Below are 13,524 nucleotides of genomic sequence, written 5' to 3'. Positions count from 1 at the left end.
ATTTTAAGTATGCTCCCTCTAATTCTCTCTCTCTCCCTCTCTCCCTCTCATCCCGGAGGACCTGAGCCCTAGGACCATGCCTCAGTACTAACTGGCCTGATGACTCCTTGCTGTCCCCAGTCCACCTGGTCGTGCTGCTGCTCCAGTTTCCACTCTTCTGCCTGCGGCTATGGAACCCTGACCTGTTCACTGGACGTGCTACCTTGTCCCAGACCTGCTGTTTTCAACTCTCTCTCTCTACCGCACCTGCTATTTCAACCTCTAAATGCCCAACTATGAAAAACCAAGTGATATTTACTCCTGATGTACTTGTCACGGATTCAGCCGAGGCTGCTCCTCCTCCTTGCTCGGGCAGGCTTCGGCGTTCGTCGTCCCTGGAGTACTAGCTGCTGCCGATCTATGTTTCGGTGTTTGTCTTGTTTGGTCTTTATTGTTTACACCTATTTCCCATTATGTTGTATTGTGTTCCCTTTATAACCCTCTGTTTCTCATTGTGTATTGTGCGTAATTGTTTTTCGTCTTTTCGGCAGTTGCCCATGTGTGCGGGTTGTATTGTCCCTCTCTGTGTGAGGTTGCCTTTTGTACTTTGGATTTGCACTGTATCTAGTAAAGTATCTGCCAGTAGCTCGGTGTCCTGCTCTTGACTTCGCCTACCGCATACACGGCGCTTTGACAGCACTGACCTGTTGCAACCTCTACAACCACTGATTATTATGACCCTGTTGGTCATCTATGAACGTTTGAACATCTTGGAGAAAAATCTGGCCTTAATGGCCACGTACTGTTATAATCTCCACCCGGCACAGCCAGAAGGGGCCACCCCTCAGAGCCTGGTTCCTCTCTAGGTTTATTCTAGGTTTCTGCCTTTCTAGGGAGTTTTTCCTAGCCACTGTGCTTCTACATCTGCATTGCTTGCTGTTTGGAGTTTTAGGCTGGGTTTCTGTACAGCACTTTATGACATCTGCTGATGTAAAAAGGGCTTCATGAATAAAATTTGATTGATTGATTGATTGAACACAATGTCACAGATGTCTCAAGTTTTGAGGGAGCTTGCAATTGGCATGCTGACTGCAGGAATGTCTACCAGAGCTGTTGCCAGAGAATGTAACGTTAATTTCTCTACCATAAGCCGAATCCAACATCATTTTAGAGAATTTGGCAGTATGTCCAACCAGCCTCACAACCGCAGACCACGTTTAGCCACGCCAGCCCAGGACCTCCACATCCGGCTTCTGCACAAACTGTCAGAAACCATCTCAGGGAAGCTCATCTGTTTGCTTGTCCTCACCAGGGTCTTAACCTGACTGCAGTTTGGCGTTGTGACTGACTTCAGTGGACAAATGCTCATCTTTGATAGCCACTGGCACACTGGAGAAGTGTACTCTTCACGGATGAATCCCGGTTTCAACTGTACCAGGCAGATGGCAGACATTGTGTGGGCGAGCGGTTTGCTGATGTCAATGTTGTGAACAGAGTGCCCAATGGTGGCGGTGGAGTTATGGTATGGGCAGGCATAAGCTACGGACAACGAACACAATTGCATTTTATCAATGGCAATTTGAATGCACAGAGATACCGTGACAAGATCCTGAGGCCCATTGTCGTGCAATTAATTTACCTCAGCATGATACCATGTCACATGGACCTGGACACAATTCCTGGAAGCTGAAAATGTCTCAGTTCTTCAATGGCCTGCATACTCACCAGACATGTCACCCAGGGGCATGTTTGGGATGCTCTGGATCTACGTGTTCCTGCCAATATCCAGCAACTTCGTACAGCCATTGAAGATGAGTGGGACAATGTTCTACAGGCCCCAATCACCAGCCTGATCAACTCAACCCGAAGGAGATGTTTCGCGCTGCATGAGGCAAATGGTTGTCACGCCAGATAGTGACTGGTTTTCTGATCCACGCCCCTACCTTTTTTTAAGGTATCTGTGACCAACAGATGCATAGCTGTATTCCCAGTCATGTGAAATCCATAGATTACATTTACATTTTAGTCATTTAGCAGACACTCTTATCCAGAGCGACTTACAGTTAGTGAATGCATATATTATTTCATACTGGCCCCCCGTGGGAATCGAACCCACAACCATGGCGTTGCAAGCGCCATGCTCTACCAATTGAGCTACACAGGGCTAATTCATTTATTTCAATTGACTGATTTCCTTAAATGAACTGTAACTCAGTAAACTATAATAATATTGTAACTTGCGTTTATATTTTTGTTCAGTCTATATGACCTATGTCTTGTTATGTGATACAGTATTCTCTGTATAAGGTACTGGCCACTTGTTGTTGTTTTACCAGTGTATCGTCAAGCACCCAGTGCCTGTGTAGAGGTGTGTTGGTGTTGCAGCAGGTCAATCTGTGGGTTTCTGGAGATCTGAGTGGCCTGCTGGACAGAGGTCAGATAAACACAGCTGGCGATCTCCTCCTGATTCATTCAAAAGCACTCTCTCTGCCTTTCCTTTCTCTCTCTCTGCTGCGCTCTTGTCCTGTCTGCTTTGAGAGGAAGGGTCCCTCCATGCCCAGATAAATCACATCTCCACAGTGTTGTCAATAAATCAACCCCTCTGTCTCTTTCTGTGTCGTTGTCTGTCTCTTGTTTTTCACCCATTCTTTCTCTATGGCTTTTGGTCTTTCTTTTTCTTTGTCTGTTGGTCTGCGTTTTTGTTTGTCTTTTCTCCTCCTCTAAATTCTTCTGCTGCTCTGTCGTTCGCTACATACTCCTCATAGAGCTCGCCAGCTTGTAGTCCTAAAACCCAGAAATTAGTTTCCTCTGGTTTGTTCAGCCATTCCTATGGCGAAAATTAATGCGGAAAGAATAGGGTTTTGGGATAAATGCCGAAAATAAGGTCTGAGATGAACACTAGTTTAGGAGATCTTATTTGTTCTATTTGTTCTATCATTCAGTTACCGTGTCCGTTATTATTTAGGAAGCCTTTACGTGCGTTATGTGCTTTTTTAAATTACATAAATTCTTCAACATTCACAAAAAGGAACGTTAGCTGATGAAGATTATCTCATAGAACAAAACATATAAGATCACCTAAGCATGTGTTTATCACAGACCTTATTTTAGGTGTTTATAAAAAATAATAAAAATTTGAAAAACGCAATTTTCCACATAGGCTTTGTCCAACGAACAATGGCGGAGTTAGTGCCTAGAAAAAGATGCCATTACTCTTTCTCTCTATTGTGGAAAATAAACTATTTTTCTTCACTATGCTCATAATCTATTTTCCTGCGTGCATATGACATTCAGTTGGTGGTCTAAGCATGTCTCTGGATCACTGAGGTATAAGCTCTGGAGTCGCTGAGGCAGAGGAGCGTGTATTAATCCTGCTGTAGGACCCATTGCAGCCAGCACTAGCAGGTCAAACGAATGACTAAAATGAAAGTCACTCAGAAAAACTAATCATGACTCTCGAATCAGTAAAAAGAGTTGAACGAATTGTTCGCAAACTGCACATCCCTACTAAGCTCACAAGGCCCCAGCCAATTCTGAACAAGAATCATGACATCAATGCACATGGGGGATTGTGTTATCCGAACCGTCCACTAGGAGACGGCTCCGAGGCTTTATGGATGAGAGTCCAGTTATTCCCTTGGGATATGTAGCAAGGGCCAGACGGTTTCCCCACAGCCTTTTATAGGCTATTACTGTGGCCCCATTTTAATAATAGAATGTGTCTTAAAGGGGGGTTTAGACTTTGTCAATCAGTACGTGTCATCCATAATCATTTCCACCCTTGTGACAGACTAGTCCTACCTTCAGAGGGAAGGGTGTACCCAACTATCTGGCAGTCATTACATTATGTTTTGGAAAAGTGTTTTTGATGTAGTGGTTAGTCAGATCAGTAGGTGGTTAGATAATTGTTGTGCAAGTAGACATTGCTTCCATGGGTGTGCTCTCCTTTGTCCCGGTCTAATTCATCAAAGGTCATATGTGTTTGTCAACTTTTTCAGCAGAGGTGATTAAAACAACACAGGATGTGTCACATTGCTGCCCTTTCTGAAGAGGTTACCTCTTGGCAATGCGCATAGTGTTGGGGCATTGTTTAGATGTCGGTCTTGTATTACTGGTTCCGAGCTTTTGTCAGCTGCTGGCCGCCACTGGTAGGCTCGTCTGATTGCCTTGTATTATGTAGATGTCAGCATTGTTCAGAGGCACCAGCGGAATAATTCATGCCTTGCTGCTCTACGCGGCCGCTGATTGCTCCGGCTACCTGTTTAATACGAAAACCTGCCCGCTTTGCACCAAGGCACGTCCGTGTCGCATACAAAGGAGTTATTACCTTCTGACATGACAACACAGCTGCCCAGTGGGAGATGGCTTCATCAATGTCTTCATGTTACAGATGGAAGGCACAACTTACAGACAAGAGGAATACATTGGCAGGGATATTAAAGCTTACGTTACAGCCTTTTTTTCTGTCTCAAGGTGCATTTTTTGTCAAACACAGGCGAGAGAGAGGGAGACAAAGAGAGAAAGAGTAAAGGGAGAGAGATAGTGGCTCGCATATATGTGTCTTTGTCAGTGGAATTTGATGGGTTAAGTGAATTCACTTTGCATTCAGTTGTCTATACAATGAATTTAGATTGTAATTGAAATGCAATATGTGAGCCAAATTGCCTGACGTGAACATGTGGCTACTGAATAACTTAATTTCATTGTTTTTCCCCTTTAAAGCAGGTCTTAGATGAGGAATGTGCAGCATTTGTTGAAACTCCTATTATATCAAAACACACACACACACACACTAACAATTCACAGAATCATTGCTTCACTATTATGAATAAAACCAGACCAGAAAATAAAGAATCTATTTGATCTACTTTCCTCCTTTTCCATGACTTTCCAAGCATCTATATTTCCAAAGAGACTGTCTTTTTAGAACTAGACCAGACCCAGCGCTGGTTTTGGCCAAACGCCTTTGCATGTGAGTTACAGTCACCAACACAGAGAAGCTGTTAAAGCACTCTGAGAAAGGCCGGCAGTATATAAAGTCCAATCTCCATAAGCCAGCCCTTAAATTAGACTTTTGGTGCTGTGTTAAGTAAAACCTGAAGGTATATGCCTGGCCGGAGCCAAGCAACTCAGAAAGATATACTGTGACATCAAAGCTGTTCTTTGCACCCCACAAAACCTCAATTTTTTTTTAAATCCAAGGATCTCAGCATTGTAGAATGGCACATAAAATATTTGTTCTCCCCTTTATTGTGGGTGTGTGTGTGTGTGCATGTGTGCGTGTGTGTGTGTGTGTTGTGAAGAAAAGAGAGACCCTTTGGCTGGGTTAATATCTTGGCTCCAGCTTGTACACATTAGATGAAGGCCTCTCTGGGTTACAAGATTAATTGCCAGTGTCTTGAACGGGGCTCTGGCCCTTATGAATTATGACGGTATTCTTGAAAAGAATTTGAAAAAGAATTTGTCATTAAATCCCATGACCAGAGAGAAGTCATGGTGTGTGGATGATTGGGATCCATGAGATCGGACCCAAAGTGAACTCTTAGCCATTGAAGGGATTTCAGGTGAGCCCTTTGCTTCACACGAGTAAATGTAAAGAAATGGAAATACAATGCTATGTAAAACCCAACATGCGGTTTCTGACAAGATACTTTGGTCAGAGAAAGGAATGGAACGAAAAAAGCCCAATATTCTGAAATCATCTGAGGACTGAATTTGCTAGTGTTGTAACACAAGAATAACTGGTTCCATGCCATCCATCATATAATTTAACTTTAATTTAATATAACTTAAACAGAATGAGCTGTTATTATCATAAGATGGAGAGGGAATTTAGATGTGTCACCATAGTATAAAAATGTGCTGTTTAGAAATGATATACAATCTCAAACCAACCTGTGCTAAACTGAACTTTCAAAAGGGGTCATACTTTGATTTTATTGTGCTATTTTTTCTTTTTGCTTGGTAGTTTGGGTTATAGAAAAAGATTGCCGCAAGACATTCATTCCTACAAGACATACAGTTGAAGTCGGAAGTTTTCATACACTTAGGTTGGAGTCATTAAATCTCGTTTTTCAACCACTGCACAAATTTCTTGTTAACAAACTATAGTTTTGGCAAATCTACTTTGTGCATGACACAAGTAAGTTTTCCAACAATTGTTTCCAGACAGATTATTTCACTTATAATTCACTGTATCACAATCCCAGTGGGTCAGAAGTTTACATACATTAAGTTGACTGTGCCTTTAAACAGCTTGGAAAATTCCAGAAAATGATGTCATGGCTTTAGAAGCTTCTGATAGGCTAATTGACATCATTTGAGTCAATTGGAGGTGTACCTGTGGATGCATTTCAAGGCCTACCTTCAAACTCAGTGCCTCTTTGCTTGACATCATGGGAAAATCAAAAGAAATCAGCCAAGACCTCAGAAAAAAAGTTGTAGACCTCCACAAGTCTTGTTCATCCTTGGGAGCAATTTCCAAACACCTGAAGGTACCACATTCGTCTGTACAAACAATAGTACGCAAGTATAAACACTATGGGACCACGCAGCCGTCATACCGCTCAGGAAGGAGACGCGCTCTGTCTCCTAGAGATGAACGTACTTTGGTGTGAAAAGTGCAAATCAATTCCAGAACAACAGCAAAGGACCTTGTGAAGATGCTGGAGAAACAGGTACAAAAGTATCTATATCCAAATTAAAACAAGTCATATATCGACATAACCTGAAAGGCCGCTCAGCAAGGAAGAAGCCACTGCTCCAAAACTGCCATAAAAAAGCCAGATTACGGTTTGCAACTGCACATGGGGACAAAGATCGTACTTTTTAGAGAAATGTCCTCTGGTCTGATGAAACAAAAATATAACTGTTTGGCCATAATGACCATCGTTATGTTTGGAGGAAAAAGGGGATAGCTTGCAAGCCGAAGAACACCATCCCAACCGTGAAGCACAGGGGTGGCAGCATCATGCTGTGGGGGTGCTTTGCTGCAGGAGGGACTGGTGCACTTCACAAAGTAGATGGCATCATGGGGAAGGAAAATTATGTGGATATATTGAAGCAACATCTCAAGACATCAGTTAGGAAGTTAAAGCTTGGTCGCAAATGGGTCTTCCAAATGGACAATGACCCAAAGCATACTTCCAAAGTTGTGGCAACATGGCTTAAGGACAACAAAGTCAAGGTATTGGAATGGCCATCACAAAGCCCTGACCTCAATCCTATAGGAAATGTTGGCAGAACTGAAAAGTATGTGCGAGCAAGGAGGCCTACAAACCTGACTCAGTTACACCAGCTCTGTCAGGAGGAATGAGCCAAAATTCACCCAACTTATTGTGGGAAGCTTGTGGAAGACTACCCGAAATGTTTGACCCAAGTTAAACAATTTAAAGGCAATGCTACCAAATACTAAGTGAGTGTATGTAAACTTCTGACCCACTGGGAATGTGATGAAAGAAATAAAAGCTGAAATAAATCATTCTCTCAACTATTATTCTGACATTTCACATTCTAAAAATAAAGTGGTGATCCTAACTGACCTAAAACAGGGAATCTTTACTAGGATTAAATGTCAGGAATTGTGAAAAACTGAGTTTAAATGTATTTGGCTAAGGTGTATGTAAACTTCCGACTTCAACTGTATAATTTAAATGATATACCTTTTTTTCTTTCTTTGATGTTCACTCTACAGGCTTTTGAGACTCCTAAGTGTGTGACTTAACTTGCTTAGGTTGCTTTTATTTCATAAAGAGAAAATTGTATGTCATTAAATAAATATTTATCTGTGTGCCGCCAAGTGGGAACCCTGTGCTGCATCTTTGAAAGAATGGGCAGTAATAAAAACACAAATTATGATCTAAAAGATCCACTCCAGACAGTGCCTGCATTTGGGGCTCCGGGGCACCAACCTCTGGGGAACCCCCAACCCCAATATTTTGTGTGTGTTTTTTGTTGGTCATTACTGCATTTCAACACATTTTGCCATGGGGCAGAGAGAAAAATTTACAGTTTTATAATGCTATTCTACACATTTTGTAATGAGGCTAAGATAAAATTTTTGCAGTTTTAAAGCTACAGTGCCTTTAGAAAGTATTCACACCCCTGGACTTATTCCACATTTTGTTATGTTACAGCCTGAATTTTAAGTTGATTGAATTTAGATTTTTTTTGTCACTGGCCTTACACAATATCCCATAATGTCAAAGTGGAATTATGTTTTTATGAAATTTTTACAAATTAATTTAAAATTAAAAGCCGAAATGGCTTGAGTCAATAAGTATTCAACCCCTTTGTTATGGCAAGCCTAAATAAGTTCAAGATTAACAATTTGCTTAACGAGTCACATAATAAGTTGCATGGACTCCCTCTGTGTGCAATTATAGTGTTTAACATGATTTTTGAATGACTACCTCATCTCTGTACCCCACACATACAATTATCTGTAAGGTCCCTCAGTCGAGCAGTGAATTTCAAACACAGATTCAACCACAAAGACCAGTGAGGTTTTCCAATGCCTCACAAAGAGGGCACCTATTGGTAGATGGGTAAAAAAAAGCATCCATTGAATATCCCTTTGAGCATGGTGAAGTTATTAATTACACTTTGGATGGTGTATCATCAATACACACAGTCACTACAAAGATACAGGCATCCTTCCCTACTCAGTTGCCAGAGAGGAAGGAAAGCGCTCAGGGATTTGAGCCCAATGGTGACTTTAAAACAGTTACAGAGTTGAATGGCTGTGATAGGAGAAAACTGGGGATGGATCAACAACATTGTAGTTACTCCACAATACTAACCTAATTGACAAGAGTGAAAAGAAGGAAGCCTGTACAAAATAAAAAATATTCAAAAAAATGCATCCTGTTTGCAACAAGGCACTAAATAATATGACAAAATTTGGCAAATCGAATACAACACATTACTGAGTACGACTCTAAATATTTTGAAGCATAGTGGTGGATGCATCATGTTATGGGTATGCTTGTAATCGTTAAAGACTGGGGAGTTTTTCAGGATAAAAATAAACGGAATGGAGCTAAGCACCGGCAAAATCTTAGAGGAAAACCTGGTTCAGTCTGCTTTCCACCTGACATTGGGAGATGAATTCACCTTTCAGCAGGACAATAACCTAAAACACAAGGCCAAATCTACACTAGAGTTGTTTATCAAGAAGATAGTGAATGTTCCTGAGTGGCCAAGTTAACATTTTCACTTAATTCTGCTTAGAAATGTATGTCAATACCTGAAAATGGTTGTCTAGCAATGATCAACAACTAATTTGACAGAGCTCGAAGAATTTTGAAAATAATAAATGGAAAATGTTGCCCAATCCAGGAGTGGAAAGCGCTTAGAGACTTACCCAGAAAGACTGACAGCTGTAATTGCTGCCAAAGGTGATTCTGTATTGACTCTTTTTGAGGGTTTGAATACTTATCTAATCAAGATATATTAGTGTTTTATTTTTCATAAATGTTTTAGAAATGTTCAAATTTTTCTTCCACTTTGACATTACAGAGTATTTTGTGTAGATCGTTGAAAAAGTCAAGGGGTGTGAATACATTTTGAAGGCACTGTATGTCCCTGCCATTCTACACTTTTTGCCATGGGGCAGATAAGGAAAGGTGTAGTTTTATAGCTCATCTCCTGCTTTTGTTCACATTGTGCCATGAGGCCGAGAGAAGATTTTGCAGTTCTAAAGCTAATTTCCTGCTATTTTGCACATTTTGCCATGAGGCTGAGGGAAGATTTTGCAGTTCTAAAGCTAATTTCCTGCTATTTTGCACATTTTGCCATGAGGCTGAGAGAAGATTTTGCAGTTCTAAAGCAAATTTCCTGCTATTTTGCACATTTTGCCATGAGGCTGAGAGAATATTTTGCAGTTCTAAAGCTAATTTCCTGCTATTTTGCACATTTTGCCATGAGGCTGAAAGAAGATTTTGCAGTTCTAAAGCTAATTTCCTGCTATTTTGCACATTTTGCCATGAGGCTGAGAGAAGATTTTGCAGTTCTAAAGCTAATTTCCTGCTATTTTGCACATTTTGCCATGAGGCTGAGAGAAGATTTTGCAGTTCTAAAGCTAATTTCCTGCTATTTTGCACATTTTGCCATGAGGCTGAGAGAAGATTTTGCAGTTCTAAAGCTAATTTCCTGCTATTTTGCACATTTTGCCATGAGGCTGAGAGAAGATTTTGCAGTTCTAAAGCAAATTTCCTGCTATTTTGCACATTTTGCCATGAGGCTGAGAGAAGATTTTGCAGTTCTAAAGCTAATTTCCTGCTATTTTGCACATTTTGCCATGAGGCTGAGAGAAGATTTTGCAGTTCTAAAGCTAATTTCCTGCTATTTTGCACATTTTGCCATGAGGCTGAGAGAAGATTTTGCAGTTCTAAAGCTAATTTCCTGCTATTTTGCACATTTTGCCATGAGGCTGAGAGAAGATTTTGCAGTTCTAAAGCTAATTTCCTGCTATTTTGCACATTTTGCCATGAGGCTGAGAGAAGATTTTGCAGTTCTAAAGCTAATTTCCTGCTATTTTGCACATTTTGCCATGAGGCTGAGAGAAGATTTTGCAGTTCTAAAGCTAATTTCCTGCTATTTTGCACATTTTGCCATGAGGCTTGAGAGAAAATGTTGCAGTTTTAAAGCAAATTTCCTGCAAATTTTATATATTCTGTAATATTTCCTGCCCTGCTTGCCCATTTGGTAATCCGACCCTGACCCCAGAGATTAAACTGAAAGAGACCGAGAGAGAGACAGACACAGAGCAGAGAGAGAGAGAGAGAGAGAGAGAGAGAGAGAGAGAGAGAGAGAGAGAGAGAGAGAGAGAGAGAGAGAGAGAGAGAGAGAGAGAGAGAGCACAAGCAGAAGACTTATCATAAGGCATGACCATGTCGCTCTGCCCTGTCAAAGCCTAATGCCAGCACCTAAGTGGCCCTCATTTGGACTGTTAGGACATGTCCCTATGCATGTGTGAGTGAGTCGCTCCGAGACGGGGGAGAGAGGGGGTAAGTGGGGATTGAACGGATTTGGTTTAGTCGTCCATAATCTTCATTGCACGGTCAGGAACTGTTTATAGATGTGTGTCTCTACCTGGAAACAATGCATTGTGGGTAGGAAGTCAAGATTTTTGTATGGTTCACTTTATTTATGTCAAGGTAGGCTGTCTGTAGCAAAGGGGCCAATTTGCTGCAATAGAGTGACATTATGTGTGCGTTTGGGAGTTGGGCCATGTCCCCCTTCAATCCCCTAACCCTGGTGTGGTGATACCATTTCCATTTCATCGGACTGTGAGGCTTTGTGTCCAAGCCATGTGTTTAAAGCAGCCATGGCCAACCCCCAGTCTCCGAGTAGGAGCAGCAAGGCCCAACAAAGCAGGGGTTTACACCTGCAAATGTATCTCAGTCAAATTGCCCTGTGTAATCCTGTGAGTCTTTAGAATGTGACCGTACAAAGTAAACTGATGAGGCAGTATTTTTAGTAATCATTTAGCAGACACTCTTATCCAGAGCAATTTACAGTAGTGAGTGCATTTTTGTACTGGTCCCCCGTGGGAATCGAACCCACAACCCTGGCATTTCAAGCACCATACTCTACCAACTCGAGGGGGCCAGATGTGTACAGCCGTAACGAAAACGTTGGTGACCTTATTTGACTTTTTCTGCTGCTTTTGAGACACGGTTCGATCCCACCTTGGGGCACTACTTGTTGAGTAATTAAAACACTAAACAATCACAATACTGTACTTATTGGGCACTCTATTATTTATTATTATTCTAATATGTATTCATTATAGAATTGTGTCAGTTATTAATGATAAACCTTTAAACTGCAATCTTCCTCCCCTCCCTCCCCATCTCTCTATGTTTCAGCTCCAGATGACAAAACCTGCACACACTCCCAGATGGTTGCAGGTCTGCCGACTTCCTTTTGGTCACAAATTATATTCAGAGAAATATCCAATTAACCAAAAACATTGCTTTAACTGTGAATGTACTTTATTGCAGACATTTTCCTCAAATAAAATGGAGCATACATAAAATAAACAAGTTATTTCAATGTATTTACATTGGGTCTAATGTGGGTGTGTGAGAGAGAGTCATGTTTTGTACTCAGACAAAAGCGTATGTGGGAGAGTGAGAGAGAGTATGTGTGCATGTTGTATTGAATTTTTCCTTGTCAGCCACCATCTCTCCTAACGATGACCTCTCCACCACCTGTGAGTAAGCACAACTGCACGTCTGTTGTGGGAAATGAATAACACAATCTGTAGGCCTAAATATCTCCAACCTAAAATAAAATGGAGCATACATATAAAATAAACAAGTAATTACAATGTATTGACATATTTACATACTAACGTGTGTGTGTGTGAGGTAGAGAGCGTGTATGTTTTATGTTTTCTTGTTAGCCACCCATCTCTGCTTTTCTGCTTCATAAAAAACGGAGGTCTGGAACTCCCTCCAGGTCATCTCTCTCTCCATTCCTTGGACTTGGTTGCCTGATGACTCACCCTGAATTTCAATCGCTAACTACATTAATTGTGGACAACAAACGTCAGTTTGACCTGAGCGATGTGGATGTGTAGCCAGGGAATGGCATTGGTACATAAAAAATAATTTTGCAGGACAATAAACACATTTGCCTGCCACTCCTGGGAACCCTGTACATACAGTACCAGTCAAAAGTTTGGACACACCTACTCATTCAAGGGTTTTTCTTTATTTTTACTATTTTCTACATTGTAGAATAATAGTGAAGACATCAAAACAATGAAATAACACAATAATGTAGTAACCAAAAAAGTGTTAAACAAATCAAAATATATTGTATATTTTAGATTCTTCAAAGTAGCCACCCTTGGCCTTGATGACAGCTTTGCACACTCTTGGCATTCTCTCAACCAGCTTCATGAGGAATGCTTTTCCAACAGTCTTGAAGGAGTTCCCACATATGCTGAGCACTTGTTGGCTGCTTTTCCTTCACCCTGCGGTCCAACTCATCCCAAACCATCTAAATTCGGTTGAGGTCGGGTGATTGTGGAGGCCAGGTCATCTGATGCAACACTCCATCACTCTCCATCTTGGTCAAATAGCCCTTACACAGCCGGGAGCTGTGTTTTGGGTCATTGTCCTGTTGAAAAATAAATGATAGTCCCACTAAGCGCAAACCAGATGGGATAGCGCATCGCTGCAGAATGCTGTGGTAGCCATGCTGGTTAAGTGTGCCTTGAATTCTAAATAAATCACTGACAGTGTCACCAGCAAAGCACCCCCACACCATCATACCTCCTCCTCCATGCTTCACAGTGGGAACTACACATGCGGAGATCGTCCATTCACCTACTCTGCGTCTTACAAAGACAAGGCAGTTGGAACCAAAAATCTCAAATTTGGACTCATCAGACCAAAGGACAGATTTCCACCGGTCTGATATCCAATATCCAAGTTTCTTGGCCCAAGCAAGTCTCTTCTTATTATTGGTGTCCTTTAGTAGTGGTTTCTTTGTAGCAATCGAACATGAAGGCCTGATTCATGCAGTCTC

Source organism: Coregonus lavaretus (assembly GCF_964263955.1).
Source record: "Coregonus lavaretus genome assembly, chromosome: 10".
Taxonomy (NCBI): domain Eukaryota; kingdom Metazoa; phylum Chordata; class Actinopteri; order Salmoniformes; family Salmonidae; genus Coregonus; species Coregonus lavaretus.
This window is presented reverse-complemented; position numbering follows the sequence as displayed.